This window comes from Lepus europaeus, chromosome 16, assembly GCF_033115175.1.
Source record: "Lepus europaeus isolate LE1 chromosome 16, mLepTim1.pri, whole genome shotgun sequence".
Classification (NCBI taxonomy): domain Eukaryota; kingdom Metazoa; phylum Chordata; class Mammalia; order Lagomorpha; family Leporidae; genus Lepus; species Lepus europaeus.
The window spans coordinates 47,976,687-48,003,710 of NC_084842.1; the positions used below are offsets into that span (position 1 = coordinate 47,976,687).

The window sequence follows — 27,024 nt, forward strand, 5'->3', positions numbered from 1 at the left end:
AATTCAGAGAGGAACCTGGATATATTGATCATTAGTTAATTGTTTGGAATTCAAGTCCTCATATAGAAATTCCAGTGTCCAGGAGCCCCTCCATTCCCCTTGGTCTAGAAATCCTCCTGTTCTTCACTGCCCATGGCCAGTGTCCAGTCACTACAACTCTTGCTGTGCATGTTTGTGAGCTGAGACACAAAGTGTGGGCTGCCAGGAACAGAGGGGAAATACAGATCACTTTCCTAAGAAGCATAATCCCCAAATCTCCTCTTAAGTAGCTATAATAACATCTCATATTTTATTTAATGGAAAAACCGGTTACACTAAGTGAAAGCAAATGACTGGTAAAGAAGATATGAATGATATTTATAAGCCTTTTATATGACTTTTTATTGAGTTTTTTGATTTCCTAATTGATTAATAAAGGGAAAGCTGGGAAGACTGACACATGTTATCTTCTATTGCTGTTCAAATAGAGTGAAATTATTCTTACCTTGCTAATAAAATTCTGAAGGTTGATTGCTATTTTAATTTATCTAAGTAAGGTTTTCAGTGAAGCAACATTGGTCCTGTTCATTGTGTAAGCAGGATTTATGTGAGGAAGTGGAGCCTGCCCCTCATCTCCCCTCACGTAACAGACTTGGACATTCAGATGGCTTGCCTGACGTTAGCGAAGGCAGCCCCGTGCTCCTCGGCAGTGCTGTCGGTCACTCCCATGTTTTTGTCCCTGATTCATCTTTGGCCTTACTTGGGCCTGTCATCCCCAATCCTGGGGTCTGGCTACAGTGACATCTTAGGTTAGGCTGCTGTAGCAGAATGCCATAGGCTGGGTTGCTGTTTTTCACACTTCGGAAGACTGGAAGCCCAAGATCAAGGCATGGGCCAATTTGATGTCTTCTTTAGGCCCACATCCCAGTTTGCAGATGGCTGTGTTGTTGCTGAGCAAAGAAAGGAAGCCAGCTCTCTTCCTGTAAGGACACAAATCCCAGTGAAGCTCCGCCCTCATGACCCAGCAAGGTATGAATTTTGGGCCAACATAAACAATTCATCCCATAGTGGTGCAACCCACCTGTGTGTGAAGAGTATTTTGCCAACCAGTTCATCCCACAACCATTCTGAAAACATGAAGGCTTCTGGTCCAGTAGCCTGAGGTAGGAATGTTGATATACCTCCCAATACACTGAAAAGCCCAAGAATAATCCTGCAAGATAGGTAATAGTAATGAGCAGGCTAATTGATAAGTATGCTAATTACCAAGTGCCTACTGTATGCTAGATACAATGCTGGGGTCAGAAAGCTTAAATAATGTAGATGCTGGGGTCAGAAAGCTTAAATAATGTATCCAGAGTCATAAAGTTGATTGGTTACAGAGTGAGAACACAAATATATTATCTTTAACTTTTCAGTCTAGCTGGATACCACATTTTAGGAGAACTAGGTCATGGCTATTTGTATACTTGCACTTGGATCTGGACACTGGAAGGTTGGCCTGGCCTCACAGAAATTGTACTTGAATTGGGTGCTATGGAGCTGGTCTGGAACTGTCCAGTGCTTTGGGGGAAGGAAAGCCATGTTTGGCATGGATATTCTGGGAAGATGTCCATAGTCCCTGGATCCATTGCTGGCAACATAGACATTTTGAATCATGCTTTTTTCCTTTTAAAAAAATTATATGAGAGGCAGAGAGAGAGAGAAAGGGAGAGTGAGAAAAAGAGGGAGAAAGAGATATCCCATCCCATTTACTCCCCAAATGCCTACAGTGGCTGGGACTAGGCCTGGGCTGAAGTTGGAAGCCAGAAGTGCCATCCGGTCTCCCACATAGGTGGCAGAAGCACAATTATTTGAACCAACAGTACTGCTTCCCAGGGTCTGCATCAGCAGGATCTGGAATCAGGAAGTCAGAGCCAGGAATTGAACCCAGGTCCCCCAGTGTGGGATGCAGCCACTAAGCTGGTAGGCTGAATTCCCACTACAGAATCATGCTTTTCCCTGGAATAAGTGGGAGTCGGTGAGAGTGGTTAGAGGCAGGAGAGAGAGAGTTGCTGTTGATTGAGCATCAGCCATGTATTGCTGAGGCTGTACATTCTAGTTCATTGAATCCTTATGGCCACTCTGTAAGATTTATTTTACTGATACGCACTGTAAAAAGGACAGCCCACAGGGGCTTCGTTGCCACCCAGCCAGGAGGGTATTTGGTCACAAGCCAGGTGCTGCTCCTACTTGAGTGCTTTAGTAATGAGGTCCTGGTCGTGGACATGGTGAGATCTTAGGATATCCGCCTCTGAACACTTGAGGAGAGATGTGTTAGAGGCAGTCTGTGCTGGGTTCAAATCTGGGCTTCTCCGTTTGCCAGCTGAATGACCCTTTGAGCCTGAACCTAGCCAAGTCTGAGTTTAGCATTCCTAAAGGCAGATAAGGCACCTGTGTCCTAGGGTTATCGTTAAGCTTCGGTGAGATGATTGATAGCAGAGTAGTAAGCACATGTCCTGGCATGTGGTAAGTACCCAGGCAATAAATGGGGGCGACTGAGAGCCTGTCTTAAAAGAAGTTCTGCTGAGATAAATTAAGAAAAGCCTTTTCTGTGGCATCTGGCTTGCTGTGCTCACTCCCCCTCTCTGCCTTCCTGTTGTTCTGTTGGAGGTGAGTTTCACGGACTTCCAGGTGCAAGTTGGTCACTCTTACTGCATAAGGAGATGAGAAAATAAAGCAAAAATAAAAACAAAAGCTTCCTCCTTCCTGACATTTGCCAGTTGGAAGCTCAAGATGGCATTTTATATTTTCATGTGATGTCGGGAAGCAAACTGCAGATAAATTCTCATGCTCAACAAGTTGGTACCAATGGGCATTTTAACTTACATCTGTGTCAGTGTCACTCTCAGATGCAGGTGATAGTGTGACATATGTACACCAGGGCACTGTCAGTGTTGGCTCTTGCTCAAGGACTGTTGGCCAAGAGGTCCATTCTCCTGCACAAGCTCTGGTCTGAATTTACCCATGGCCAAGGTCATTACGTGACAGTGGACCAGGCACAGCCACTTGCTCTGCGTCAGAGCTCTGAAACTTGTCAGGGACAGAAAATAAGCCCCCGCTGTCTTAGAGAAGGCTGACTGAAATGTTAGGTGGGAAAGCTCTTCCCACAGAACAACTCAAGCAAATGTTTGGTTGAAATGTTTGTGATGAACTCACTTTAGTTCTTTGTTTTAAAATATCATTACATTTTCCGTTCCAATGCTGTTTTACAAGCTGTATTCTGACTGCAATGTAGGGTTTCTAAGAAAATCAATCCCGAGGAACTCTTGGTGGAGCATTCAGTATCCAAGGTAGACTGCAAAAGTTAGAGCTGTTGCCAAGGGAACCAGTGGAGGAACTTAAATGTATAAATCTCGCAATTACATTTAAATTTCATGTAACATCTGACCTCAGCTTTACTTTAAGGTGAAGAGGAAAATGGAGCAGGAATTATAGCAATCAAAGATTGATGAGATAGGCACCATCATTTTGGGGCTCAACACTTTGCCATCAGTGTTTACATTACACTCTTTTAATACACAGTTCTATTTTTCTTTTAAAAAGTCCTAGATAAGCTATCCCTGCTATGGTACCTGCCTCTCAGGCCAGCCCCTGGGGGTCGCTCACTTCAAAGAGAGGTGAAGTCGTGAGGAAGAAATAGTTCTGTGTGTTAACCATTGAACCCCAAATATCTAAGATAATAAAAGAAATTTCAGTTTTCTTGGTGCAGTAGAGTTTTGCCAGTCCCATTTTACTTACTATAGTTTTTAAATTTTATTTTATTTTTTGTTCTGTGATATGTCAGACAGGAAGAAGTAATTTCCTTGTGTTGAAAAAATGGAAATAATATCACAATTAAGTAATATTAATGATTGCAGTTACTACTCTTAGGATGTGCTTAACATACCAGGTATTATAGTAAGCATTTAATATCCATTATCACACTTAAATTTTTAGTGTGGTAAGACAAAGATGCTTACATATCAAAAGTCTTGCCATTGTTCAAAGACTTGGTTGGATGGGTCCCAGCCCTCACCCTGGGTGCAGTTTAGGGAAGTCTCCTCTTTCCTCTACTAGCGGGGCTATGATGAAGCTCTGGGAGGAATTCCACACCCAGAAAACCAGCACTATCCCAGAAATGGTACAGGGGGAGGAGAAAGAAGGCCTACTCCTGAATCCATAAAAACTCCAGTCTGCATGTGGACTGGGCTCTTAGTCCTTTACTGCGATGCCTGCCTGCTCTGTCAGGTGTACTCTCTTCATTTCTTTTCATTAAACTATAATAAAATTTTGCTTAAAAAAGTTGTGGTTCACAATCACAAGCATAGAAAATGCACAGCGGTCTGCCACGCACAGGAATGAAGCCCCCCTCAGCAGCCCCCCCTCCCCCACCCCAGTTAGAACTTGTCACTGCCCAGTGGCCATAGAAAGTGCTGGAAGTTAAAACCAGGGCACATGTGGACGTGTGAATTATGTGAACCGTCTTTTGCATAGCGTGAGCCATTGCTGCCCGAGCCCAGGGGCCCAGGCAGACACAGGCGTACCACTTCCACAAGCTCGGCAGTGGTGCCCGCACGGCGCGTCTCAGGCAAGGCGGGTGTCAGCTTCAGGTCGGAGCCGCTCCTGGGTCACAGGGCACTGTCCTTGGGGTCTCCCCCGCCGCGATCTTTGGCCCTCTTTCCTCTCGGGGTGTCTTTCTCAAAATTAGAAATGGTCTCTGTTTCTTTTCCCCCTCCTTGTACTCTTTGCTGGGATCATGTGCGCTCATTCTGACTCGTCATTGCCACTTACTTCATTGTGACACCAGTTTGCAGACCTCTTGTGTTCATTTCCCAACATAAACATAGATTTCTAACAAATTGTTTGCTTTTTGCATTTGTGTAGCCACGTAAAGGAATTGTTTCCCAGGTATGTTTCCTTTTGGAGCCTGATGGTAGCTGAGCGCAGTTGTTGGAAGGTCCCCGCCGCAGCCCAGCGGCCAGCTGCCGCCTTCTGGAGCAAAGGGGCTGTCTCAGATAGTCACTTGGAATCAGCATTTAGTTTGTTCTTCAGAGAGGATTGTGGTATACTGGGGAAGGAAAGGATCCGGTGAAAGATTATTTCAGAATAGATGAGCTAGCTTATCGGAAGGAAAGAGCCATACACTTAGTAGGGATCAGTCGTGTGGGTGCTGGAGCTGAAGCAGCCAATGCTGTGATTTTGTTGTTGTTGCTAACATTTCTGAAGTAGGAAAACCCATTTCTTACTGGAAATCTTAACTGGGAATGCTATGTGTGAAACAACACCGAGGGGTGTCTGGGGAGGTGTAAGGGGCCCCGAGCCTATGCAGTACAGCCTTCTCTACATCTCTTTTTTTAGGGAACCTCCACACAGAAATTTGAAAAACTGTTACTACATGAATTATATGGCCACAATAAACCCTTAAACAGACATAAAGTTTTATAATTTTAGAAGCGTGTTTTTATACACTGTTTTGTTTGACCCTGGGGAAAAGATAGCATGGGCATTTTTATCCCCCCACCCTGTCCCCATTTTTCATAAAAGGGAACAGAGGATCAGGGCAGCTGGAAATGCATTTTAGGCCGCACAGCTGCTTCATGAGGCAGTGGGACTGGGATGAAGTTCTTCTGCTCTTGGTTTAGTGCTCACTTCACAGCCCCATGGCGTTGTGTAAGGATGAAATAAAAGCCCAGGCCTCTTTGAACTGGTCAAACTATTTCTGGATTGTTTTGCCCAGGGGTTGGTGGTTAACAGCATGATGCTCAGAGTAGGGTGACTGGGAGATAGCACTGTGCGAAACAGATTTAAGACATTTATAAATGGAAGTGTCTTTGCGAGGTAATTCATTGGTGTGAGCTGGTTTCAGTAAATGCAAAAGCTGCTCCCTAAAGAGGAGTTTGAACTTGTGGAAGCTTGGGAGCCTTAAGACTGGGTGTGGAAGTCACAGTAAAGGGAGAGGGAAAAGAAACAGGGCTTCCAACAGGCACAGAAACCTGCGATGTCAGCGGTGAGCAGCCGTGGCTCACAGGATACCCAAGGCCCATCAGTTTCTGAAATACAGTCTTTGTTCCTTTCACAGGATAAGAAATTAGAGGGCTGCTTTCATTCTGCTACTTCTCAAATGTCACTATAGTCAATGACATTCTTTTATTCAGTGTAGTAGGTAATCTGAATTGTAAGAATTGTATGTATTTGCTCATGGGACTAAATTAAACTATTTGCATTTTGAATGACGTGGAAAGCTCTAAAAACATTTTCTTTCTTCCTTTTTTTTTTTTTTTTTTGTTTCTGCCTGCATCATCTTTGGAAAAAGAGGTTGCTTGCCATTGCTTTATTTCATAATTTTATCTGGGTAAAAGTCACTTAGAAAAAACCCACACTTGTCTTAGTGCAACTATGCTAGCACAGAGGGTGGAAAATCTAGTGAGAAAGATTCGGATTCACTTTAACAATTACAGCAGCAGCAGCAGTGACAAGCACAGCAACAGAGCTGGTCACCAAGGGCAGGTGGCCAAGAGGTTCCTGGGCACCTTGTTCCTAGAAGTATGTGGCCAGAGGCCAGACACCCTCAGTCCTGGGCCCTTCAGAACACACTGGCACATCAGACTACTCTGTTATTTGAGATCGAGGTTTTCATCACTACTAGCACAATAGGAAGGAGCAACTTGAATTCATTGCGTTTGAATAGTTAATGCCAAAGAATACTGAGATTTCAGTTTCTTATTTTTCATGAATTTCTCACTGTTGACATTTCATCAGAAAGTATCTGAGAATGTTATGATGTTAATTGGGCCAGATTTGCTAATGTATTTTAAGAACATGTAATCTGTGAATAAAGAACTTATCTGAATATTGGATGGTAAAGCAATATTACAACATACTTTACAAATAGCATTTTTGAATCTTGGAATGACACAGGTGTTGATAAATATGTCCCCAGGGTAAAATGTAGACCGGGGGTCTTGTTTCTGAAAGTTGTATATAAAGTGCCTGTGTTTTTCATTTAAGTGTGTAGCGGAGAGAAGAGTTCTTCTCTCACTCATTGCTAGGTTTACGGCTGAGGCTCCATTAAACGAAAGAAATTAGCAGGAGAAACGTATACACATTTATTTACTGTTAGTTTTGTGTGACACAGGAGTCTTCAGGGGTGAAGAGCCAAAGGCACAGGGAGACGCAGGTCTTTGTGCTGAGGTTTGTTGGAGAGTGGACAGGGTGCAGAAGTGTGACTGGACAAAGGGGCTGTGATTGCGGATGAAAACACAGCCGGTGTGTTCGGTTCTCCTCTGGGCCTCTGTGACTTCAGCGAACAGGATGTCCCTCTGCTTTGAGTCCAGGGGACACCCTTCAAGTCAGGGGAAAACAAGCTGCTCCATGGATGAAGGATGCTGACGGTTGGGTGGCGGTTGAGACTGATCTTGTATTTCTGCTGATTTCTCAAACGCCATAGTTTGCTTAGTTTTTCAAACATTTTCCATTTTTATTTTTGATTCACTTTCAGATTTCAAGCATTTTTCCTAGAAATATTTAGCTTTACCTTGACCTACCAGCTTTGGTATTTGATGGTCTATGCTAGACTTCATTTTTCAGTGTACCAACCACCTGATACAAACAAAACGAGTGAACAGACAGAAAGCCCCTGAGTGAAATGTCAATAACGTGCAGTTTCCCTGGGTTTCTGTTTGACACGTTGGATTTCCTGCAGCAGCGTGAGGAGGAAGTACTTCTGCCAGAAGTCACTGATGCCCAGGAAGAAGGGACCCAGTTCTGCTAAGTAAAGAGTGATTTGATTTCTTTAGGAGAGAAATGCATTCTGATTCTCTGCCTTTAAAAATAAAAATAAGAAACCTAAAACACTAATAAATGCTAACAATAAATAAAAATGAAGCCAAAAAGGAGGAAGAAGGATCACAGAGAGAAATACACACACAGACCCAACAGAGATAAGGGAACAAATCAGACTCAAGAGTGAGAGACAGAAGCAAAATGAACCAGACAGCACAGCCAAAAATGAATATACAGGACCATAGGTAAGGCTGGCAAGCTGATACCTTTTTTGGGGGCTAGGCAGGTAGTGGTGTTCATAATAAGAAGTGGTGGGCCAGCATGGTGAATTGTGGCAGGCCTGTCCCATCTAAAGACATTCAAGTCCAACAAAACACTGCACTGGCCGAAGGAAACCCATCTGTCCCCCCGCTGGCCACAAGGTTCGGTTCTGAATACCTGAAGAAATAAGAGCTCACTGGTTCTGTGTGCCTTATCCTTCATGACTTCGTGGTCTCATAATATGCACCACTGCCACGACCCCATTTCAGAGGTGAGAAAACTGAGACACAAAGACTTTGCCAAGACTTGCACATTATCACACAACTGATAAGTGATGAACTCAGGTTTGAACCCAAGGAATCGTGCTCCGGAAAGGAAAACTCACCCAGGTGCACAAGGCTTGCACCGCCTTCCACAGGGCCCTGACCCCAGCCACTTCTTCACCCCACCCCTTAGAAGTGCAGAGATAGCTGTGGCAGAGACAAAGGAAGCGTGCTGGGTGCTGAGCTCTCACAGAGTAATGGCCTTGTTGTGCACTTCATCTGCATCCTGATTTTAAAGCAGTCCACCCTGTTTTCTTCCTCTTAACAGTGATACAGATAGGCTGGCACCGTGGCTTAACAGGCTAATCCTCCGCCTTGTGGCGCCGGCACACCGGGTTCTAGTCCCGGTTGGGGTGCCGGATTCTATCCCGGTTGCCCCTCTTCCAGGCCAGCTCTCTGCTATGGCCCGGGCGTGCAATGGAGGATGGCCCAAGTGCTTGGGCCCTGCACCCGCATGGGAGACCAGGAGAAGCACCTGGCTCCTGGCTTCAGATCAGTGCGATGCGCCGGCTGCAGCGGCCGTTGGAGGGTGAACCAACGGCAAAAAGGAAGACCTTTCTCTGTCTCTCTCTCTCACTATCCACTCTGCCTATAAAAAAAAAAAACAAAAAAACAGTGATACAGATAAATGGGGCCTGTGTGAGGGAATTCACCCCCTGATAAGTGCTTTTTTTTTTTTTTTAATTTGCTTGCTTTGGCCTGGTATAAAGTAAAACTGACAAAATGAATTTGCTAAAGGCAAAACATGGCAGCAGTTTTTTTGTGCCAGATAAAAATGGTGTTCTAGAATTATTATGGTTGCATTGTTTCAAGATGGAGTGGGCACTCGGTAAGTGGTCAAGAGTTAGCACCAACTTAACACTACTTCCCTACCGTTTTCTGCAGTGTGCTGCTACTCCTCTAGGCAAGCGAGGTGGGGATTAGGAGTCCCATTTCCCAGATGAGGAAAAGAAGACCCCGGGGGCTACCTGACTTGACGTTGGTCTGACACAGCAGCCGAGGGCCTCTGCCTCCAGGTCCAGGTTCTTCCCGTGCCCTTCAGTGACATCACCTGAAAGTCGCGGCTGCCGCGCGTGCTGCCCCGAGCTGCAGTGCCTCTGTGCAGTGTGAGGCTCTGGTTTCTGTTTCCTTCCCCTGTTGGGAGGAGGACTAGTAAATGTCTGTGTTGTTTCGAATGTCGTCATCCCTCTCCCCTTTCAGGCCTCTCGCCCTGTTAGGAGGACATTCAGGACAGTGATTCCTGTTTGTTTTTAATGTCTCACTTTGTTTTCCTCTGCCGTTGAGAGGACATTGAGTATGATGTTTAACCGAGGTAGATTTTTTCCCTAGGCTCTTTGATAAGATCTGTTTTAAAAGCTTCACTGCCAAAGTCACTTGCAGTAATCCCCGTAATAGTTCTAAAGCGATGTTTACCAAGGAAGAGTCTCCTACTGCCTGTTTTTTGAAATTGAGTAAATGTTGGAAAACAACATTATTGTGAAACCATGTCCTAATTTTTAAAAAAATCTTAATTAAAAATTCAACATCCTTGGGAACAAAGGCAGTAACTTCCCTTTCCCGACCCCTCCTCTGATCTTTTATTTTGCTCCTCTTTCCTACAAATCCAGAAAACTTCGTTACATGGGGTAAGAAGTAGAGGATTTCCCTGGAACATGGGTTGCCAATTCCTTCCATCAAGAAATTGAGTACGATTTTTATCAAAAGGCTGATATGAAAGGAAGATTCTCTTTACTATAATTCTGTTTTGTCCTCTCCTTTCAGGGGAAAGAAGAGCTGAAATGTGCTTAATTGTTTGCTACATTTCCTGTGCGTACATATTTATCCCCCGTATTATCTGAGACTCACTGAAGAGGGAGGGTTTAGAAGAAAAAGAGGGAGGCTAATACCAGTTGAAAGTAAGATGCTCACATCTTAATTTTAAGAGAACACAGAAAGCCAAATGGTTTCAGAAAAGGGCCCCTTCATGGAGTAATTTGCCTGGTATGGCATCCCAGTTTGTTGTATAATTTCAGCCCTGTTACTATGGTAACCTGCTTTAGTGTAGCAGCGATTGTTAATCAGGATTTGTCGTTATTCCCCTTTCATCACAAGGCTCTATATCCTTATGGATTAAATCACAGTTCTCATTGACAATGGCATAGATCAAACATTATTGCCAGACATAAAACCCTGGGCCGCTCCCCATCATTTCCCCCCATTACCAGAAGCAGCAAATGCAAGCTGAAGTCTAACTTTTACAAGGAAATCAGGACTCCTCCTGGCTCCTCTGACATCTGTGCTTGGACAGAATTCTAAGCAGGGGAGTACGAGGGTCACTTTAGTTTAAAATCACCCCATGCCTACTGGAAAGACAAGCGTCAGTTCATGAACTTGCAAACCTGGCTCTGCAGATAGAAATGCAGGAAAGAAGTTGTCTTAGGATGGCCTCCGATTTCTCCTTCAAATCCTTTGATCTGAGTTTCTGCACCCGGTATTTAACTGAGCTCTTATTCTTGGGGCAGCGAGCCCACTTTCTCTTTCTTTCCAATTGCTTTTCTGGATTCCTGTCTGCTGCTCTTCTATGGGAAGATTATGTCAGGAGAGGGAGGCCAAGAATCTGCCCCAGTTGTCGAGGATGTTCTGTGGTGGATCACAGGGAGCCTGGAAGGCACTGGGGATAGCTGTTCTTCCCAGCTTGGGAACTTGGGCGGTGATGATATTTGGTCAGCCAACTTAACCCTCAAGTGCAATGATCAGATTTAGTATTGCCAGAGCTCCCCGCTCATGACAAAGATCACCTTAAAGGAACTTGGGGATGGGGAAGCACTAGCTACACAGTGTTATGGATGAGATGCTCATCGCCGTCCTCTCAAGGCTCGAGGCTTTGTTCAAGAACAAGAACGCTTAAGCCACACTGTTTCCTAACATAGCTTCTGCACTCAGTCTACCTGGGTCCCATCTCTGGCTCTGTCCCTTCCTAGCTGTGTGACCCTGGCAAGTTTACAGCCTCTCTGAGTTCAGCATGTAAAAGGAGGGTCATGATCGCACCTACCTCGGAACCATGATTAAGTGAGTGACTGGCACAGAGTGGGTGTTGTGTAGGTGTTTGTAAATAAAGGGAAGAGAGACAACATCGCACATACGTGTATTCAAAATATATTCCAGATTGGATTACCGAAGTATCAGTGAGGTGTTGCGAACGGCGCTCCCCTCCCCCTGGCCCCCCTCCTGGCTCCCTGCTTTCTCTCCTTGATCTCTGCAATGTGCCCAACCCCCCAGTATAATTCTGATTGGCTAAATTAATTCTGCAGCATCCTGCTGTGAATAATTATGTTGATCCAGTGTGTATTCTGATGCCTCCCCCCCCTTTGCCTAAATTATAATGTGACAATCGCGGCTCACAGCTGGCTCATCAGAGGTGGGCAGTTTGGGAATTGGCACATCTGAAAGTGCTTCTCTGTTAACTCTCTGCCTTGATTGCTTAAGACAAGACATATGTAAACCCCATGATTATTGCCATTTTTTTGGACTTTTGGAAGACGCTGCCTTCAAACATAAAGCTGCTGGGTTTGTTTTGGGGGAGGGGGACATGTAGGAGTCCCGTCCCCCCTCCCCTCCCTGCTTTTCCTTTCAGACAATAAATAGCTGTCAGGCTTATGTCAAGGATGAAATTATAGGTGCACATGAGGCCTTGATTACATTGTTTTGGAGCGATTGCTATTAGCATACTGAAATGAAGTCTAATTTTTCACTGACGGAGCTGAGGCAAACTCAAGTGACAGCAGCAGGGCGTACAGTGAGCAAAGAACTGTCCCATAGACAGGAGCACCTGTTCTGGATCGGGGTTGGCTTTTCCTTATTTAAAACAAACAATAGAAATCAAATAATTAACGTGAAGAATGGTTTCGCTCTGGAGAAGAAAGACTTACCGATGAAGAATAGAATAAGACGTTTGGTTAGATAAGGCTCTTTCTGAAATGACTGTGTGTGGTTTTCGAGTATATTTAATCAATTGTAAAGCAGCGTCTAGATTATCGATCGAGCATGTACTGTGGGGTTTTTAATTTTGCTTGCCACCTGCATAATTCATTTCCTCCTGCCCGGTTCCCCACGCTGGCTTCCTCTGAAGAAGCAGGCTTGTGATCACCCGGCCCACAGCTGCCTTGTACCGTGACTGTTTATACATTCTGAGGGTGTCCACACGTGCCCTGTTCATTTTCAGAATCCTTCGGTTAAAGAAAATCCCTTGCATGTAGTCTCCCTGACATGTTTTAAGGAATGGTGCCTCATGTGATGGTACATTATTTTATTGACACTGTTCCTGCTCTCAGTGGTGAAAATTTAAAAATTATACATCAAATATATGTATACTGGTGTCTATGTGTGTGTGTGTGTGTAAGCATTTTGGCCTTATAACTTGAAATGTTCAATACCACTGTTTCATGATTACTGTCTTAAAAGACAAAAAATAGAGAATTAGTACACATAGGAAGGAGAAGAGGGTACCTCCCACTTTGAAATGTTGTACTAGTGGAGAAAATTTGTGGATAGACTACTTAGTTGGAATGTATGTTTTCAGCATCTACTGCATGTGAGATGCTGTGCTGTCATTGTGGGGACTGAGATGAGTTAGAAATTGTGGATGCAGGTAGGGAGTGCAACCTTATAACACTGGTGCAATGGAGAAGAGTGGGATTTGCAGGAGGAGGATGGACACACACAGCCGACGTTGTGGCGTAGTGGATAAAACTGCCGCCTGCAGCACTGGCATCCCTCATGGGTGCCGGTTTGAATCCTGGCTACCTCACTTCTGATCCAGCTCTCTGCTGTGGCCTGGGAAAGCAATAGAAGATGGCCCAAGTCCTTGGGCCTCTGCACCCATGTGGAAGAGACCTGGAAGAAGCTGCTGGCTCCTGGCTTTAGATCAGCTCAGCTCTGGCCATTGTGGCCATTTGGGGAGTGAACCAGTGGATGGAAGACCTCTCTCTCTCTCTTTCTTGCTCTCTTTTCTCTGCCTCTGCCTTTCAGATAAGTAAATAAATCATTTAAAAAAAAAAAAAGGATGGACACTTGCTTTGGGGTTTGCTCCCTCCCCAGATACTTAGACGATGGGCAGGTAAATCAAGGAAGTGGAGGGTCAGTGAAAGTTGACTGGAAGAGCTTGTGTTTCTTTGAAGTGTGCACATGATGTGTGGGGAGAAATGTTCACTTAGAACAGAAGGAAAGCATCCGTAGCCAGGTGAAACCCGTGAGCACGGCCAGGAGAGCTCTGGCTTAGCTGGAGGCTCTGTCCCTGGCAGTGCCCTGTTCATAAAATGTTGCCTGAAATCCAGCGACACAGAGTATGAGGGCTCTGCAGGAAGTTCTTGGAAAGCACAGATTATGAAAAAGCCATGCATACATTTCACCATATTCCTGCATCAGAGTAAATTTATCTTAGCTGTATTTTTCCATGGACTTTCTGAGGCACCCTGGTACACTGCTAGTTGCCTAGGAGGGTTAGGGGCCTCGTGGGTATGGGGCTTCTTCCGGGATTGATGAAAATGTTCTACAATGGAACGTGGTGAGGGTTACACAACTCTGGGAACAGACCAAGAACCACTGGACTGTGTATTTTACATGGGTCCATTTTAGGGGATAGGAATTATATCTCAGTAAAGCTGTTTTCAAAAAACGCTGCTGCCCAGTTCCCGCACCAGAGCAATGCGGTGAGACTGTCTGAGCAGGGCCCTGTTCTTTTTGGGAAAATGCCCTCAGGTGACATTGCTGAGCTATGTCGAATCCCTGGGCTAGGGATGGCTGCATGGGGCTTTACCTTAGCCAGGGAGGAGGTTTTACTGAACTGTTTCAGCTGCTTCCGGCAAAAGGGAGCCACAGAAAGTTTCAAAGGAGAGGCTTGGCACGTTTAGATGCTCTGTCATAAGCACCACACAGACATGTGGAGCATGGGTTCTGGAAGCTGGGAGCCAGCTGAAGCTATTTTAGGTTACCTGCCTTGAGGTCAGGAGGCCCCACGTGAGTGCAGATGAGGGTGGCTCTGGTGACAATGAGAAAGAAGGGGCAGAGGAAGGAGACAACGAGGAGGTGGAATTGAGCAGACTGATTCTTCCCATATGCGGAGAAAGAGGTGCAGGGGTGGCTGAGGGGTCCTCAGTTTTCCAGACTGTGGCCCTAGGATGATGAGAAGACAGAGCAGATGGGAAGCACAGGGAAGGGGCAGGCTCAGAGCAGATGACACACTCAGCTGTGCATGTGCTGAATCTGAGGGACCAGCCGTCCGCCTACCCCGAGTGTCCAGCAGAGAGCTGGAAGCAAGGTGCCGGTTGCAGAGGCTGGGGAGTCTGCAGGTGGGAGATTTGGAGGCTCTGCTCTGTCAGTGCTTCACTCTCTTGGCTCAGACCCTTACCATGTGTCCCTCACCACTGTTCTCCTGAGTGTCCTCACAGCATAGCTGCTGTCTTTCCCCCAGAGTGAGCACCCGAAGAGCAGGTAAACGAGGCAGAGCCACCATGTCTCTTGCAAGTCAGCTGGGAAAGTGCTGTACCATCACTGTTGGTCACCCAGACCAGCTGTGATGCAGGATGGGAAGGAGACTGTGTGGGACATGAGACCCAGGAGGCAGGGTCCACTGGGGCCACCTGGAGACTCACTGCTGCCCCCAGCTTCCTGGCCTTGCCCTGTAGATAGTTAAAAAAGCAGTGTGGTCATCAGCTGCGGAGAGTCTGTGAAGGGAAGGGGGCCATCAGCTGCCAGACCAGTGTGAGCTCACGTGGAAGAAAGCTGCTGATGCCAGCAGGATTTGTGTGTGCACACAGCATCTGGGGGCTCCACCCCTGTGCCAGAGGCAGGGATGCAGGGCCTTGTCCCTTCCTTGGAAGTTGTTCTTCCCTGGCTCTGAGCAAACTCCTGACCCTAACACTTGTCCCCAATGCCGGGAGAAGATGCAGAGCTCCAAAGGAAGGAAAAATGACTTGCAGGAACCAGAAAGGAAGGAAGTCTTCCCATTGCCTGAGGTCCTGCTGCCAGGCCCTGTGCATTCTGCCATATTCCAAAGTGACTTCCCTTGCAGGCCCGCCATGGGACCCCAGGCCGATGTCACACCTAAGCCCAGGTAAGCTGAGCACTAGGGTGAGGGTGGGCAGAGACAACTCCTTTCAGCTTTGTATCGTCTGGAGCTGGAAAAAGGAGGTCTTTCAGAAGAAGGGTTATTCTATTTCTGGAAACACAGGGATGGAATGAACCCACATAAATGGTGTGATCCATTAAATGGATGTGAAAAGTATCCCTCATAAAATTCACTGTCCAACACCCTATTTTAATTTTGGGGTTGGGGAAGAAGATTTTTTTTTTATCAGTACATGGAAAATGTTGATTCTGAAATTAAAAATGGGAATTTAGTTGTCATAAAAAAGCAGTGAATTCTAGATGCTTAGTTTGGTTATAGCTGGTGTTAGGTTGAGGAAAGGCAGTCAGAGAGAAGCTGAAGTTGAGAAGGCAGAAAGACTAAGAGTGACCCCTGCACTGTCTTCCCTAATGGCTGTGCTAATCACATTCCTACTAGCAGTGCTAGAAGAAAGGATTTTGAGTGATCTTGCCAGAAAGAAATGATGTTTAAGGTGATGATATACTAATCACCCAGTCACTCTCATTCTATATGTAGATTGAAATATCATACAGTCAGCCCTCCATATCCACAGATTCTACATCCTCAGATTTAGCAAACCAGAGATTACAAATATTTGGGAGAAAAATTCCACAAAGTTCTAAAAAGCCAACCTTGACTTTGCCATGCCCTGAGCACTACAGTGGCATCATGAATGATGGGATATGGGCAAACCCTGTGTAGCTTCCCACCCTTTCACAGACCCTCAGTCTCTCTATGGCAGTCACTCTTTGAAGGATGTTTTACCTCCTGTCTCTTTTGTGTACTGTGTAGTTAGGCCTACGATGGTTGCATCTGTGGGTTTTGGTTTCAGTAGGGTTCCCAGAAGCAATCCTCCATGGATACTGAGGGATAATTCTATTGTACCCCACATATTTCTACAAATATGTTAATCACAAATTTTAAAAATTAAACTAAGAGTGAACCTGAGGGATGAAGGGTATGAGGGGTGGATGGATTCCAGGCAGGTACCTTTGTTGGTGGCAAAAGTTGTTTACATCAATTTCTGTCTGCCCTGGTGGCCCCCAGGTCTCCCTTAGCCCTTCTGCTTATTCAAAGGAGAAGGTCTCACTTTAGGGCTACTACATCAGCACCTCTCCGGTATTTGCTAATTTCCTTGGTTTATAGAGACAGAGGGGAATGTAGGGTAGGCTAACATTTCAAGACATTTGTAAATTATTTGTTGTGTACTGTCTTCTCTCTGTGAACAGTATATTGGCTTTTCATCGATGGTGGGATGGAGTTCTCTTTGGGAACTAGATGCATACACCCTGAAAGTGTTTCCATGAAAAATATGATGTTCATAATAGGTCACCTGGCAAAACCCATGGAGGTGGTATGGCAAGGACTAACATTTGGGAAACACTACTTTTACATCCCCACTGGCTACGAGGGAAGGAATGGGAGGCCCTCCCTGGAATGTAGCATGTAGAAGATAGTGACAGCACCCCAGGTCTTAGAAAAATGCTTGGTCTGTAACAGCATTTTTTTAAAAAAAGATTTATTTATTTATTTGAAATGCAGAAGCAGAGGCAGAGAGAGGTCTTCCATCTGCAGGTTCACTCCCCAGATAGCCGCAACTGCTGGAGCCGTGCCAGTCTGAAAGCAGGAGCTAGGAGTTTCCTCCGGGTCTCCCATGCGGGTGCCGGGGCCCAAGGACTTAAGCCATCCTCCAGTGCTTTCCTAAGTCATAGTAGAGAGCTGGATTGGAAGTGGAGCAGCCAGGACTCGAACCGGCACCCATATGGGATGCTGGCACTGCAGGTGGCGGCTTTACCCACTATGCCACAGCACTGGCTCCAACACAACATTTTTCTTGATGGACAGGCAGGTGGAACTTTAGAACAGAGGCCACAGTGTTTGTGATTATTTCTCATGAGTTGGAGTTTTTTTTTTTTTTGTTAGGAGAGCAGGTTATAGAAACACTGAGGTTTTTGCTGGTGCTATCAGTTTACAAGCAGTTCAAGCTCATCCCATTGGTAGGTGCCATGTTTTTCTTCTAAATCTGGGTGAACTATGAAAGGGAGGCTCTGCTGCACTTGGGCAGTAATTGCTCTGTTGAGTAGGGACCCAGGAACCTTTAACTGAAAGGTTCTGTTGAATATTGTGGCCATGCTGGGAGCTGACCAGAAGCGCCACAGAGCTCTCTAAGTGAGTAATCTTCAAAGGGGGAGGAATGGAGCCCAATGTGGCTTTAGGACATCTTTTTTTTTTTTTTTTAAGATTTTATTTATTTATTTGACAGGTAGAATTACAGACAGTGTGAGAGAGAGACAGAGAGAAAGGTCTTCCTTCCGTTGGTTCACCCCCAAAACAGACCCTATGGCTGGCGCGCTGCACCGATCCGAAGCCAGGAGCCAGGTGCTTCCTCCTGGTCTCCCATGCAGGTGCAGGGCCCAAGCACTTGGGCCATCTTCTACTGCCTTCTCAGGCCACGGCAGAGAGCTGGACTGGAAGAGGAGCAACTGGGACTAGAACTGGCGCCCATGTGGGATGCCGGCACCACAGGTAGAGGATTAACCTAGTGCGCCATGGCGTTGGCCCCGGGGCAGCTTTTGTCCTTAAGGAGTCTCAGCTCTTTTCAAATCTGAGGAGGTGGATGAGACGGAGATGTTGCTAATTACATATGTGAAGAAAGTGAGCAGTGTACTGGCTCAGAGCACAGACCAGAGCAACCTGAGAGGGGAAATCCTCTGTCATATTTGTACAAATATGTGCACTGCGATGATAATTACCATCACCATTGTTTACTATTGCTACACTATATTAATTATCTATTCAATGATAATTGAATACGTAACTCTAAACATCATCCCCAAACAAATTACCTTTTATCAATTGAAACAAACCAATTAAAAATTTCAAAATGCACCCATGTAATCAACAGCTTAATACATGATAATTATGACCAAAATTTCAATTAATGTGTTAATATATGACCTCAAACCTCTAGAAACAAGCAACAAAAAATAAAAGCAGCCTCACATAGCAATTATGGATTAGTTTGATTGACAGATATCTGTGAGTTTGTTTTTCTGTCTGACTTGGTAATTTGACTTCTCTGAAAAAGCCAGCCCATTATACTGTCCTCTGTTCCCCAGCCACTGTATAAAATGTGCGCAGGCCTCGAAGATAACAACTCTCCTTTCCTCAGCTCCTGGGTGTCTCTTCCCTGCACAGTGCTGACAGTCTTTAGCAATGTTCCTGCCGCCCCTTGAACCTTAGAGGGGCAGCACCACTGTGATCGTGTTTTCTAGTAGCTAGGGTGTGGTGTGGACAGACGCCGGTGTTGCTGATTTTATGGACCCTAACTGAGCACGTACATGTGTGTGTGGAGCTGGAGGTGTGGAAAATGAGGAATGCCAGTAATCCACCACATGCCCTTTGCTCCAGTTGCTGCAGATGAGGGGGACTGAGGGGGGGAGAGACTCGTATCTGTTTGCAGGGGGTGTCAAGGATGGCTTTCTAGAGGAGGATTAGTTAGTAAAACTGGATTTAGAGGGGAAGAGGTTGGGAGTAGAGAACATTCTAGCAGAGGGAAGAGTGCTTACATTGGGGCAGGACACAAGCTTGGATAGATTTTAGGGTTGTTGGAGAAAAGCACTGGTGAGATCAGTTACACGGGGAGGTGAAACTTCCTTGCTACTCTGCATGTGCCAGTTGATGAGATGCTGTGTGTAAACTCTTTAAGTGTAGGGCGGGTCATTTGAAAGGTTACTGGTTTTCTGACTTAAGATGTTTTGCACAATTTCATGGCGTCAATGTCCCATCAAGTGACTCATCTTTCCTTGGTTTATGATGAACAATTTGTTGTGAGATGATTTTTTTATTCTATAGAAAAATAGGGGGTGCGGGGGAGGAGCAGGTAAAGCTGCTTGCCTATAATGCCAGTGTCCCATATCAGCTCTACTTCTGATCCAGCTTACTGTTAATGTGCCTGGGAAACCAGCAGAGATGGCCCAGTGCTTGGGCCCCTGCACCCATGTCAGAGACATGAAAGAAGTTCCTGGCTCTTGACTTCATCCTAACTCAGCTCTGCCCTTTGCGACCATCTGGTGAGTGAACCAGCGGATGGAAGATGTCTCTCTCTCTCTCTCTTTCTGTCTCTCCCTCTCTGTAACTCTTTCAAATAAACAAAATAAATCTAAATGCGCGCGCGCACACACACACACACACAAACTGGGAGTGTTTCCAGAATAGTTCTTTATTTTAATCTGTATATACCTTCACTCTGAAACACTCACTTAACTGCACTGGCATTTTACTTTGCATGGCTAAGTTGTAAGCGTATTATTTTGTGTATTGAAGTGGAAAATGCCCTTGAAAATTCAGCACTTGGTCTCCAGCTTGAAAAGTATAGATAAAGAATGGAATTTTCTGTGTGTAAAGATATGTATATGCATGTATTCATATATAAACCGTACATGTATACATAAGCATGTATATGTATACATAAATGAATTTGGATTCAGTCCTGAGTAGATATATCAAATATAAATTTTGCTAGAAAAGGAGTTTTTTTTTTTTTTAAGACTCAGGAGGCAGATATAATAAAAGAGGTCTTTTTAAGACCAAAAACTACTGTGTGTCAATTTCTTTTTGCCCAATTCCTCATCTTGACATAAAGATGAGTCACCCGGTCTGAATCATAGGCTGTAAAAAAATCCTGGGACAGAGGTATCTCAGGCTGGGTATTTAGTGACAATGACTCAATCAGTGATTGAGTAATCTAGTGCATTGGGAAATCAGCAAGACAAATATTTCTCTTCAATTTTTTAGATTCAGTGGATCTTTTGCTCAGTACAGAAGTGCCTTTATAAAATAGAACAAAACAACAACTAAAAAACCTCTGGGGGCTGGCATTGTGGCATAGCTAGTAAAGCCACTACCTGGGATGCCAGCATCCCACAGGGTGCTGGTTCAAGTCCCAGGTGCTCTACTTTTGGCCCAGCTCCCTGCTAATGGTCTGGAAAAAGCAGTGGAAGATGGCTCAAATGCTTGGGCCCTTGCTACCCATGTTGGAGACTTAGATGTAGCTCCTGGCTCCTGGCTTCGGCCTGGTTTATATCCCTGGCCATTGCAGCCGTCTGAGAAGTGAACCAGCCAATGAAAGATCTCTGTCTTTTTATCCCTCTGTCTCTGTAACTTTGACTTTCAAATAAATAGATAGATAAATCTTTTTTTTTTTGACAGGCAGAGTGGACAGTGAGAGAGAGAGGCAGAGAGAAAGGTCTTCCTTTGCTGTTGGTTCACCCTCCAATGGCCGCCGTGGCCGGCGTGCGCATCCCGCTGATCCGAAGCCAGGAGCCAGGTGCTTCTCCTGGTCTCCCATGGGGTGCAGGGCCCAAGGACTCGGGCCATCCTCCACTGCACTCCCTGGCCACAGCAGAGAGCTGGCCTGGAAGAGGGGCAGCAGGGACAGAACCGGCGCCCCGACCGGGACTAGAACCCAGTGTGCCGGCACCGCATGGCAGAGGATTAGCCTAGTGAGCCGCGGCGCCGGCCAATAGATAGATAAATCTTAAAAAAAAAAAATCCCTTTATTAAGAAAGAGGTGGTGCTGCATGTTCTGTAGGAGGTTGCTAAAAATGAGTGAAGAACGTTCATGTTCATAACAGCGTTATTGACAGTAGTGTGAAAGTAGAGGCAATGCAGGTGTTCCTTGACAGATGAATGGATAAACAAAATGTGGCCTGTACATGTAGTGAAATGTGTGCAAGAAATTCTGACCCCTGCCACAACATGGGTGAACCATGGAGACATGATGCTGCATGGAATAAGCCAGTCACAAAAGGGTAAATATATTGACTGATTTCACCTCTATGAAGTGTTCCTAGAATCAAATCCATAGGGACAAAAAGGGAAATGGGGGTTTCCAGGCGCTGGGGTGGGGTGGAGAACAGAGATTGTTTAATGGGTATGGCATTTCTTTTTTTTAGAAAGTTATTTAATTTATTTATTATTATTTTTATTTGACAGGCAGAGTTAGACAGTGAGAGAGAGAGAGAGAGAGAGAGAGAGACAGACAGACAGACATAAAGGTCTTCCTTCCATTGGTTCACCCCCAAAATGATCCCTATGGCTGGCACGCTGCACCGATCCAAAGCCAGGAGCCAGGTTCTTCCTCCTGGTCTCCCATGCGGGTGCAAGGCCCAAGCACTTGGGCCATCCTCCACTGCACTCCCGGGCCACAGCAGGGAGCTGGACTGGAAGAGGAGCAACCATGACTAGAATCCAGTGCCCATATGGGATTCCGGTGCCATAGGTGGAGGATTAACCAAGTGAGCCATGGCGCTGGCCCCAGTTATTTTATTTTTGTGGGGGGTGGGAATGAGTTAAGATATCCTATCTGCTTGTTCACTTCTGAAACTCCCACAACAGCCAGGCCTGGGCCAGGCTGAAGCCAGGAGCCTAGAACTCAATCGGGGTCTTCCACATGGGTGGCAGGGATTCAAGTATTTGAGCCTTCACCTGCCACTTTCCAGGGTGTACATTAACAGGAAGCTGGAGTTGGCAGTGAATCCAGGACTCCAACAAGGCACACTGACATGGGATACAGATATCCCAGGGGACAGCTTAAGTACTGCACCTCCCGGCCCCACCCCCCCCCCCCCGAAGTTTTTGTTTTACAAGATGAAAACGTGCTGGAGATAGTTTAGACAACAATGTGAAAACTTACCACTGCTGACGGCATACTTAGAAATGATTAAGATGATACATTTAATGGTAAGTGTATTTTACCACAATAAAAGTTCAATAAGAGAAGCATATTCCTGGCATGGACCTGCTGATGAGGCACGAGGTGAGGAAAGAAGGCATCCAGCTTTATTCTAAATAAACATTCTTTTTGTCTATTTGCTTCCTGATGACTTATCCTTTCTTCTTCTCACTTACCCACTTCATACATTTTTCCTTTCTCTTGGCCATTTACCCAACCTGCTTATATACCCCCTCACTAGGAAACTTATTCCAGTATTTTTTTTCTGCTTTAGTTATAAGACTAACAGTGGCCAAATAATCAATGGGGGGTAGAGACCTAATGATTGTGTGTGTGTGTGTGTGTGTTTCAATGGCATTCATCTGAAAGTATAACCCTCTTATTTTGCTGACATTGGTCACTTTTCCCGAAGGAACAGCAGCCAATGGCACACTTGGACACTGCCCAGCATCCAAGAAGCACTCAAAGTGCTACTTTTCCAAGTTGATTTTCATAGTGAAGAGTGTGCTATTTTGTTACCGAATATGCTTCTGGAAGAATAAAGTAAAACAGAATTAGAAAAATTCTAAAAAGAGAACATGAAATTTGTTTTTGATCCTTATATTTTCATTTCATTTCAATCATGTAGGATCGAGGTTTAGGATGTTTATTTCTGATACCACTAATTAAAACTCACTACAGTGTTTAACATCCTAGAGAAACATAGCAATGTTGTATCTGACAAGATTTTTCATGTGGCTGTTCAGTGCCACGTGATCAAAGTTGAAACTATAATTACTGCTCTGTCCTAGATAGTAATGAAGAAAAAGAAATAATAGTGCGAGACCCTTAATTCATAGCATAGATTTTATTTGTTGGAAGTAGAATGTGAGGATGGGTAAGGTTTGGTCTTGAGGGATGAAAAATGGTTGAATGTACTCTTTAATTAAATCTGTGGATGAGGACAGTTGCTTGAGAACTTTACAGAGGATTAGCTGCCAAGGTTATAGTAGATATGACTACCCAATTATAAAGCGCCAACTAGCAAGACGCTACTCAAATATGCTTTGATAGGATGAAAGCCCCAAGGCCATGTTTATGTTTTGTAGAAATAATAAATTTCCATTTTAAATGCAGCAGTTTCACTTATTGCTTGTGAAATAATGTTATAGTATGGGTCAAACACTAATTGTTTGAATATCATTTAAAGAAAATTAGGTAATGAAGATTTTAATTTTTCTCTTGGAAATAAAGATGTTTTGTTTCTATGGAAATAGGAACCATAGTCTTTAAATGTTCTCTAATATTGGTTCACAAAAGCTTAACATTGCCTATTTAAATGCCACAGGTGCTGTAAAATTTAATGTGAAGGCCAATGTTAAAAGAATTTGATTCATGTATGCATGTGCATGTATAGATATTATGTTGCGCTCACTTTTTAAGAGAACATGCTTATTTTATGATTAGCAGAATTATTTCAAAAATCTTTTTATTAAAAGTTTGCCAAAGAATTCTGTATACTGTATATAGTCTAATGACAAAAGGAAATAGAAATATAGTAAACATTTTTAGTAGGCTTGTGTTGGTAGGGATGTTGATGAAATTCTAAAACTTTTTTATCTATTTAGAAGAGAAAAAATGAGTAAACTGATATGTTATAAACTAAAATTTTTACTGTGGTGGAAGGGGAGACACAAATATGGACAAGATTTGAGGTTTGCCCTCACTTTTTTCCTCCCTCCCACCTTTTCTCCCTCCTTCCTTCCTTCCTATTATATATTTATTCTACAACGTTGTGCAGCCCATACCCTAAAATAAACCCTTTAAAATAGTTCTAGAGTGGATGTTTGGCTTAGCAGTTGACTTGCCACCTTGGACACTTCATCCTGTATCAGAGCACTGGGTTTGACTCCTGACTCTGCTCCTGATTCCAGCTTCCTGCAAATGTGGACCCTGAGCAGCCATAGGTGATGAATCAAGTAGTTGGGTCCCTTCTACTTACATAAGAGACCTGGATTGAGCTGCTGGCTCCTGGCTTCAGCCTGGCCCAGACACAGATGTTGTAGGCATGGGGGGGGGGGCGGGGGGCGTAAACTAGCAGATTGATTTAGAGAGCTCTGTCTGTCTTTCTGCTTCTCTCTCTCTCTCAAATAAATAAGATCTTTTTTTTTTTTTTAAAAAGTCTTTAAAAATTTTAAAATAGTTTCCAGTATGATTATGTTTGTTAAGGAAATTCATGATAGTAAAGATCAAAGAACTACTCCTTTGAATGTATTGTATTGGAGTTTAAATGTGAGAAGAGGATGAGAGAAATAGAATTGTGCTGGGTTCCAGGAGGCCTGGGTTCTAGTCCTCGTCCTCCCATTGTCTCATGGTATGAATATAGTCATTGGTTAGTCTAGTTGGTATTTCAGTGAACTGAGAAATTAATATAGCATGGCACTTTCCAATAATTTTTTACATATAATTTTCCAATAATTTTTTTTTATTTGAAAGGCAGAGTTACAGAGAGAGAGAGAAAGGTCTTCCATCTTTTAGTTCACTCCCCAGATGGCCGTGATGGCTGGAGCTGCGCCGATTCAAAGCCAGGAGCCAGGAGCTTCTTCTCCATCTCCCATGCAGGTGCAGGGGCCCAAAGATTTGGGCCATCTTCTACTGCCTTCTCAGGCCATAACAGAGAGCTGGATTGGACATTGGAGCAGCCAGGACTCAAATTGTCACCCATATGGGAATGCCAGCGCTACAGGTGGCAGCTTTACTCATTACACCACAGCACCGGCCACTCCAATAATTTTTTTTAAAAAGATCACTATGGCAGAATCCAGGTCTTGGGATGGGAATTCATGGGGAGGGTTTATGAGAGTAGTGGTAGGTGGCAGCTGGAAGGGGAAGGATGCTCAGGGTATTTGAGATTGGTAAGGTATACTTAACTATAAGGGCAAATGAAAGTTATTGTAGAACTTGATTTCACCCCAAAAATATAACAATAATTCTTTAATAAATATTAGAATGAGAGTCAAATTTCTCTCTCTTTGCTCAAATCAGGATCTAAAGAAGGTCTGTATATCACACTTGGATGACAGTGCAGTTATTTTCTCTCTCCCTTGTCCCCCATCTTGGTCTCTGATCCTTCTTCCCTCCTTCCATCCTTAATTTTTTTAAAATACCAGCTCTATTGAGATATAATTTACATGCTATACAAATCAATCTATTTAAAATGTACAATAATTTCTTGGTCCATTTAGGCTGCTATACTAAAATACCCTAGGCCAAGCAGCTTATAAACAATAGTCATTGATTTCTTATAGGTTTGGAGACTGGGAGATCCAAGATCAAGGTGCTGGCAGATTTGGTCTCTGGTGAGGGTCCACTTTCTGCCTTCTCATTGTGTCCTTACATGGAGAAAGGGGTAAGGGTCTCCCTGGGCCTTTTTAAATAAGGACATTAATCCCCTTCATGAGGACTCTCCCTCCATGACTTAATCTCTCCCCAAGTTCCTACCTCCCAGCACCTTCTTAATGATGAGGTAATGATTTCAGCTTGCAAATTTTTGGAGACATAATTGTTCAAACCATAGCAAGGGGATTTTATTATGCCATACATTTGTACAACCATTACCACAATCAATGATAGAACATTTTCATCACTCCAAAAAGAAACCTCATCCCTGTTGTCATTCTTCATTTCTGCCAACTCTCCTTCAGCTCTAGTAACTCAAATCTACTTTCAATGTCTTTAGGTTTGTCTACTTTGGCTATTTCACATCCTTGTAATCAGATAATATGTGATCTTTTGATTTCTTTGACCTAGCATGTATTTTTAGGGCTCAACCATGTTGTTGCGTATACCAGTGCTCCTTCCCTTTTTATTGTTGAATAATATTCCATTGTGTGGAAATATATATACATATATATGTATATGTATATATATACATATATATATGTATATATATTATCCATTTATCAGCTGACATTTAGGTTGTTTCTACTTTTTGTCTGTGATATGATTAATGCTGCTATGATCATTTGTGTACACATTTTTGTGTGGACATGGATTTTTGTTTTTCTTGGTGATGTATCTGGGAGTGGATTTGCTGGGTTATATGGAAACTGTGTTTATCATTTTGAAGAACTGCCATACTGTTTTCCAAAGCAGATGTACTACTCCTTTCCCAATCCCAATAGAAGTGTTTTCCAGCAGGAGAGGGTTTCAGCAGTTTCTCTGCCCTCCCTCCTAAAATGTGTTATCTTTTTGGTTATAGCCATCTAATGAGTATGATGTGAAATCATTTTAATTTTGATTTGCATTACTCTTTTGTCCCTTGAAAGTTTTTAAATGGTGGATTGACACAATCTGATTTAGAGTTTGGAAGGATCATTCTGACTACATTTAGAGGATGGATTAGAAGGTTCCTGGCAGATAACTGGGTGAAGGGTGACACTAAACACACCAAGTTAGGATAGTGAGGATGATGAGAGATGGGAGGTTTGCAGGGGGATCCATAGTACAGTCCACAGGAGTTTGGGATTGGTTGGATGTATAGATTAGGGAATGCTGCAACTAGATTTCCTGGGTGGGCACCTGAGTGCAGGCTGAGGCTGCCCAAGAAGATAGAGCCAGCAGGAACAGAAAGTGATGAGTTTAGGTTTGGATGGGTTGAGTTTGCAGTGACTGAGATCACTGTCAGGAGAGATCAGGAGAGCTGTCTGGCAGGAGATACACGTTTGGAAATTATGAGGGTATGGGAAGCAGCTCAAGTTTTGGGAGTAGATGAAGTTGTGAGAGTGGGAGGAGACCAGAATTTGAGCAGAGTCCAGAGA

At 44.2% G+C, this 27,024-nt stretch overlaps 1 protein-coding gene and 1 pseudogene across 2 annotated transcripts in view; one reads left to right on the forward strand and one right to left on the reverse strand.

Annotated features, from left to right (window-relative positions):
- The window catches only part of LOC133775447 (cytoplasmic protein NCK1-like), a 30,007-nt pseudogene extending 29,299 nt beyond the window's left edge, over positions 1-708 (reverse strand).
- The window catches only part of MSRA (methionine sulfoxide reductase A), a 410,272-nt gene that overhangs the window by 98,247 nt on the left and 285,001 nt on the right, over positions 1-27,024 (forward strand). The window lies entirely within an intron of this gene.